This window comes from Fukomys damarensis, unplaced genomic scaffold (genome assembly GCF_012274545.1).
Source record: "Fukomys damarensis isolate Sample0158 unplaced genomic scaffold, DMR_v1.0_HiC HiC_scaffold_36, whole genome shotgun sequence".
In the NCBI taxonomy this organism is placed as follows: Eukaryota; Metazoa; Chordata; class Mammalia; order Rodentia; family Bathyergidae; genus Fukomys; species Fukomys damarensis.
Genome location: NW_022900948.1, coordinates 44,190,422 through 44,196,448, shown reverse-complemented (window position 1 = coordinate 44,196,448; position 6,027 = coordinate 44,190,422).

The window sequence follows — 6,027 nt, the reverse complement described above, 5'->3', positions numbered from 1 at the left end:
CCCGAGCTGAAGGAGCAGCAGGTGCAAAGGCCCTGGGACAGCAAGAGGCTTGGCATTTTGTTTTGGATACTGGAGATCGAACTTGGGTCCTTGCACGTGCAAGGCAGGCAGCAGAAGCACTGAGCTAAAACCTCAGCCCCAAGCTTGGCATTTTGGAGGAGAGAGCAGTGTGATGGGGGCACAGGAAGTAGGATGGAGGAGTAGAAGGATGGATGTGGCAGACTCATGTCTGCAATGAGATGGTTGAGGGATCTGATGGGATCTACCTCTGAACAGCTCAGGGCACAGCCAGGTAAGAAGGGCAGAGGGGAGTCGGACCCGGAGAGGACAGCTGACAGTGGCTGAGACTGAGCTGGCCAAGGTGTAGTAAGAGATAGGTGTGAGTTACATATATTCCTTTTTTTGTTTTGTTTTTTTGAGACAGGGTCTCCCTATGTAGTTGAGACTGATCTGGAACTCACTATGTAGCCCGGGCTGGTCTCGAACTCAGGGATCCTCCTGCCTCAGCCACCCAAGTACTGGGATTACAGGCATGCGCCACCATGCCCAGCTATATTCCTCATTTAATGACCCACCTGTTTAATGACTGGACTTATGACCCGCCACTCAGACTTAGGACCTGTCTTTTTTTTGTACATCTTATTCATAGAGCCTCAATGTCTTGTACATTATATATTGTTTATATAATACTGTAATTTTTGCTGATCATACGGTACTGTAGTTTTGTTATACATTATAGTACCACATGTAAGAAGTATGCAGCTGTGGCACATGCCTGTAATTCCAGCACTAGGGAGGCTGAGGCAGGAGGATCACTGTGAGTTCCAGACTAGCCTGGGCTACACAGTGAGTTCCAGGTCAGTCTCAACTACATAGTGAGACCCTGTCAAAAAAAAAAAAAGGAGTATGCAAATAAAAGCAAAGTCATGGAGTTGTAGTTTCCTTTGGCCATTTTCTTGTTCTGGATATTATAATGTACACACTATATATGATTCCTCATTTAGTGAACATTTCATTTAGCAACCCAGGCAGGGCCACAGAACTAGTTGTTAAATGAGGGAAACCAGTAAGTAGTCCCCGCTCAGGGGTTGCAGCCATAGTTTAGACCTGAAATGTCCCCCGAATGTCTCACGTTTGGAGGTGGGGCCTGATCACTGGAATGTGACCTGGGTGTGTTCCTGCCCCGGCTCCTCCCTTCTCTGCCAGACCCTCTGCCATGTCATTTCTGCCTTGAGACTGGCTGACCACAGACTAAACCCACTGAAACTCTAAGCCAAAACAAACCTGTTTTCCTTTAAACATTTTTTTGGTACTGGGGATCAAACTCGGGATCTTGCACTTGTGAGGCAGGCAGCGGAACCACTGAGCTAAATCCCCGGCTGTTCCTTTTTATTTTCTATATCACAAAATTTTTTCATTTTTGATCAATGTTTGCAGTACATAATGAATATATTCCTTGTGGCAAGTTGCTGCATGTACATAACACATCATCTCTATTCATGCCCTTCCCCTACATCCCCCACTCCATCTCTTGATCTCTTTCCCACTTGAGAAATATCTACATGATACCTGTTTAAAACTTTTTTTTAGTTCTTTATATATTGTAGTGATTAGTCCTCTCTCTGAGGAATAGCTGGCAAAACTTTTTCCTATTCTGTAGGCTTTCTCTTCACTGTTGGTTGTTTCTTTTGCTGTGCAGAACCCCCCCACCCCCACCGCCCATACCGGGATTGAACTCAGAACCTTGAACTTGTGAGGCACATGGTGGAACCAGAGCTAAATCCCCAGCCCCAGAAGCCGTTTTTGTTTTGTTTTGTTTTTTTGACAAGGTCTCACTTGAGACTGACCTGGAACTATGTAGCCCAGGCTGGTCTCAAATTTACAGCGATCCTCCTGCCTCAGCCTCCCAAGTGCTGGAATTACAAGTGTGCACCACCACACCCAGCCCCAGCTTTTTAATTTGTTGACTTGATATTATTTCTTGTGCAACTAGAGTTCTGTTCAGGAAGTCCTTGCCTACACCTATGCCTTCAAGAGTTTTACGTAGGTTCGGGGATTTAGCTCAGTGATTCTGCCGCCTGCCTCACAAGCACAATGACCCGAATTCGATCCGCACAATGACCCGAATTCGATCCCTGGTACAAAAAAAAAAAAAAAAGTCTTACATATTTTATCTTCCAGTAGACTGTTTTAACATTTAGACCTTTGATTTTAGTTTAGTTCACATATGGGTCTAGATTCCACTTTCTGCATGTGGATAGACAGTTTTCCATGCACCATTTAAATACACCATTCAGGGTTTGTTTTTTGTTTTGTTTTTTTAGTACTGGGGATCAAACTCAGGACCTTGTGCTTGTGAGGCAGGCGGCAGAACCACTGAGCTAAATCCCCGGCCCTTCAGTGTATGTTTTTGGACCCTCTGTCAAAGATCAAAAAGTTGACTGTGCTCAGGTTATTTCTGCTTCTCTGTTCTGTTCCATTGGTCCACAGGTTTGTTTTTTGTGCTGTGACCTCTCCTCCTTTAAGTTTCAGGTGCTGGGTATTCTGTACCAAGCATGGGGTCACTGCTCTGACTGACCATGCTGTTCAGAAGCCTTTGGAACTGGTTTGCAGGAAGAGCTTAAAAAGGCTTGGAAATGCTGGCCAATTCTCTTAAATACTATAAGCAGATTGATGAGATCCTGGCTGGGATGCAAAGGCCAGAGTGCTGACAGGAATAGGGATAGCCAAGGCCAGGGTCATGGGGTTTCAGTTGGGAGTGAGGATTCTATTGCAAAGTAGACTAAATGCCATGCCTGTTATATTCTGGTAGGAAAAAAAAAAGTCCACATTTTACCTGTGTCCTAAGACTTTGTTATGAGGTTGAATTTAAAGATGGTGAACTAATTAATCGGGTGGAGGAAATTTCAAGGGAGCCCGATGTTGAGGCTGTACCATGGATCCTGCTAGGTGCTTTCATCCAGATCAACAGTGTGAACTACAGAAAGAACGTAATGAATGACTTGAAACTTTCTTTGGAAAGGAAGGGCTTACAAAGTTGGGGCAAAGAAGAGCGCTGTTGCTAAATTTCCTCCACCTGATTCAAAGGGGACCAGTTACTGCTCCAGCTGAAGTTGATCTGGGTGTCAGCCACAAGGTGCTGCTTTTCAGTCATGCAGATCAACTTACAGGCTCAAAGAGGCTTCCACCCAGGTTTCAGAAGGCCTGGGAGACCAAGCAAAAATGAGTGACAGGATCAAAGTTCCTGCCAGGAGCCCATCAGAGGGCAGTGTGTGAAACTGCACATGAGGCTGAAGGTGCAGTGGACCCAGGAAGTTGGAGATGCCAGGAAAATGGAAATGTCTGCTGTGGAAAGCCTCAGGCAAGGAGTGGAGCCTGCCCAAGAGGTCATGTGGGCAATCAGCAAGGCCATCGGGGTGGGGCTGCCCAATCCCTGAGGCTTACGTCTCACCACAATCTGCCTAAGGTCTGGACAAGCAGCTGCAGGACTCATGTTTGCCCGGCCAAGTTTTAGTCTTGCCTTGGTCCAATCTGTGCCTGTTGCCCTATCTCCCCCCTTTTTGGTACTGGGATCAAACTTAGGACCTTGCACTTGCAAGGTAGGCAGGGGCACCACTGAGCTACACCCCTGGCCCTTATTCCTCCCTTTTGGAATGGGAATGTTTAATCTGTGCCAAGGTATGCTGGAAGTATTTAACTTTTTTTGATCTTTATTTTTTGTTTATTTTGGTTTTAAGACAGGATCTTACTATGTAGTCCAGGTTGGCCTCGAACTCACAGCAATCCTCTTCCTCAGCCTCCTGAGTGCTGGAATTACAAGTATGTGCCACCATGCCTGGCTCTTTATTCTTATAGGGACTTAAAGCCCAGAGTTTGCTTTGAGTCTCAGAGGAGAATTTGGACTTGATTTCTCAGAACTGTTAAGGTTTTGGTGACTTTTAAAAGATCAACTATTCAGTTTGAATAAGGAGACAGGCATGAGCCTTTTGGCAGCCAGAGGAAAAATGCCACGGCTGAGGTCTAAAATATCCCCCCAAGTGTTCAGATGGGAAGGGGAACAAGCGATGAGGGACGGAGGGAGGAAGGGATGTGAAAATCGAAGGATAAAATGGAAACAAAGCTTTTGTACACAGGGAGGGGAGGGGGCCTGAGGGGAGAATGGGGTCAAATAAAATTAATTTTAAAAAATCCCACAGAAGTCCCATTTGGAGGCGAGACCTGGTTGGAAGGGAAGGGTCACTGGGCCGTGACCGGAAGGGTGTGTTCTCTTCCCTTTTCTGGGTCCTGGACGCCATGACAGGAGCAGCTTTTCTCTGCCAGGTCCTCCCACCCCATTTCCGCCTTGAAGCCAGCCATGAACTCACGAGCCAAAATCACTCTTCTCCTTAGGTTAAGTTGCAAGTGTCCCAGCAATGAGAAAGATGACTAACAGACTCTATGGGGAGAGGAAAACAAAGGAACTCAAAAGCAATGCCTGCGTTTGGGGCTGACGGCTGCCCACCGAGGTGAGGAGGGTGGGCCTGAACCAGTAGCCCATTTGGCCATAACCGATTCCCACTAGGTGCAGGGATGGCTTTCTCTTGTTAAGTAAGCAGGGGGTGCCTTGTCTTGCTGGCCCTGAGTGGACCTAACCTGTTATCAGACAAACTGGGATGAGCTGGAGGCCCTAGACAGCCGCCAAAATCCTCCAAGCTCCACTTTCATCATCCCTTAAACAGGGACATGATGCCACTCTCTCGGCTCACTCTGGGGACTCCACAAGGGACACAGAAGCCCGCCTCCCTGGCTAACACACCAAGACGCGCTGTCAGCCAGAACCGTCATTACTGCCACTGCTGTCCTGCCTCTCTGCTGTCTTTGTGAAAGTCAGCACCTGCTTCTTGAAAGAGTCAGGCCCTGGAAAGACGGGCTCAGAAGCAGGACAGTAGCTGTTGGCCACCAGAATGGGGACAGCACGAGGGCATCTGGGGTTACCAGGGACAGACTGAGCATGAGGCTTCATAGGAAAGAGCCTCCCTGGCCCATCCTAGCCTCAGCTTCCTCCTGTAACACAGACATCGCCGGCCCTGGTGAGGATGAGGCCTGTCCCAGGGCCCCATGTGCACATTGGATGCAGGAGCCACCAGCTCGCGTCTGCAGAAACCCCAGGGGCCAGGGTCAGGCAGCACCGGAGCCAGGAGGAGCTATGGTCATGAGAACACGAGCGCCAGGGCTCTGCACTGACCAGGGCAGGAGCCACTCTCGAATGGCCGACCTCACGCAGCTGGGAGGGGGCACAAGGCTAGCCCAGCCCAGGCTACACAATGATGCCACAGGGGGTGCCCTGCCACACTGCAGAGCCTGCCCACGGGGGTTCTGGATTTGCACCCCACCCTGTGCCACGTCCACAGCTCCTGCACAACTTCCTGTATCCCTGAGACCCATGAAGGAGACCCAAGCCGTGTCCTCCCTCACCCTTAGTGGCACCATTCCCATAAGGCCCGTCACCACATGGCCTCAGTGGCTATGTGGGCTGGATTCCTGGTCACTGCTAGCTCAGTGGCCACGTCCACATCAATCCCGGTGGCTTGGCTTTGGACACTGCTCACAAGTCTTTACTGTAGCACGTGCCCACCTCCGCGGCCTGTGAAGCTTGGACAAGATGGTGCCACAGGGCCGACAGCACTGCCGTCCATGGTTCGCACCTCAGGCCTCGTCCATTTATCCCAACTGCACCCAAGGGAACGGAGGCTCAGTGGGGTTCAGACCACATCGGGGTTACAGTGGGAGTGCAAGGGCCAACTCCGGAGCCCTGCATGCCGGAGCACCGCACCCCTGCCTGCTGCAGGGCTCACCCAGCTCGAAAAGGTTGGTAGAGTCCTAAGTCCAGGCACAGAGTCAGCCAGCTCGTCCCAGGTGCAGGTCTGAGCAGTCCACGTGGGGCGGCCCAGCCTGCAATCCCGCCTGTGCCCGCGTGTCAGGGTCCCTACCTAGTCTCCAGCATTCAGAAGGGCAAAGGGATCTGTCCACACGGCGGCTGAGGACAGC